The sequence below is a fragment of the Neltuma alba genome, unplaced genomic scaffold (assembly GCF_004799145.2).
Source record: "Neltuma alba isolate B1F8T4 unplaced genomic scaffold, ASM479914v2 tig00011815_pilon, whole genome shotgun sequence".
Lineage (NCBI taxonomy): Eukaryota > Viridiplantae > Streptophyta > Magnoliopsida > Fabales > Fabaceae > Neltuma > Neltuma alba.
In genome coordinates, this window is record NW_021636430.1 from 35854 (window position 1) to 37511 (window position 1658).

Consider the following 1658-nt stretch of genomic DNA (forward strand, 5'->3'; position numbering starts at 1 on the left):
AACCACTTGGTTACTTCCCATTAATTTCCTTCTTTCAACGTTGGACCATAATGCCAAGCTTGTCTGTCTATATAAGTAGTCGATACTCAAGCTTCAAACAAAGCAAAATAATCAATAATCTGTGAGACAGATCAGATCATCATCAAATATAATCCTGTTTTGGAATCAGAGATATGAGTTCTGGAAACGTTAGCACTCCTAAGATTTTCAGCCCTTCAAGGCCATCTCCTCAGAATCCTCCGACAAGACCTGGCACTCGAATCCCAACTGCCCAGGATGTCTTTTCTAAGAGACCTCGCTGATTTATGCGGGTTAACTAATTTATTTTACTCTCTTTTTTTTAATTACACCCCTTTCATTTCTTAATTTAAGGTCTACATACTCATTAATTATGTTCTTTCTAAATGAACACTCTCACTTACTTTGAAGTGATTTTGAAACACTTCCTTATCACCACTTCCTGTCTATTTCGTAACCGTAATTTCTTGTAGCTCAGACAAATAGAAAAGTGTGCGGGTGGGTCGGTGTGAAATAATCGTAAACGAGTTACAAAGAATTTTATTTCAATTTTTTTCAATGTGAAGTAGTTTATGTATAACTAACTCGATCAAGATCCAAAAGCGGCTTTTCCCCGTAAATAATTGATTAATTTACTTGTTCTATCTTGAATATTCGATACATCACAATATCCAAATAAACATGTATACATGTATGATATATTATATCATTTATCAAATTTGCTTGTATTTTCTAGGTGTACAGTTGTTGTCCTTTTTTTTTTTTTCATTCAATTTTATTTTAATTTTGATGCAGCATGTGGTGAAGTGCCATTGATATTGGGCTGAGGCTTGAAAAAGGAAGAATGGAAGCGGAAAACCCGCGCGCACACACAGGACAACTATCACACACCACCCACGCACTATTTATTCATTTTCTTAATTTGTCACTTTGCCTCTAGCTAGATTACTAAAAAGAGTCGTAATTCTTCAATTTGGTTGTTGTTTGGTTTTACGTCTGGATTTGACTTAGCTTGTATTGAGCAATCACTTCCAATAATGGCAACAGTATCCATTTGAAAGGACCTTTTCGAAAGCTATGTCCCTATACTTTATCTGTTGTTTATTATATGGAATCTTGGAATCAGATAAAGTTTGGTACTGTACCTAGAATAATCAATTTCACTTTTAAGGTGAAGTTTGTCTTTATAAACATATATAGTATACGCACTTTTCTTTTTATCTTTTCGGCCATGTATAGTACATAACATAACTTTACCAAATTACTTCTCAAATACTCCTCCATTCCTTAATATAGGACTCAATTATTGAGTTGGTTTTGGTTCTAAATATAAGATCCATTTCTCATATTTATCAATTTCATTAAATTACTTCTATGAATACTCCCTCAACCATAATCAAGTAGAAAAGGGAAAGGGGTATTAAGAAAGATAATTATGGTGTTTTAGGAAAAATATTTCACATTTCTTATAATTAACTTACCTAACTTCCTTAATCTAATCAAATTAGTTAAATGGGTCTTATATTAAAGACCAGATGAGTACATTTTAGTTGACCTTATAGTATACCATGAAAACTGGAAAGTTGATATATATAGAATTTTAATAATGTTGAGTCCTAATTCTGAAAAGAAAGTTGTAT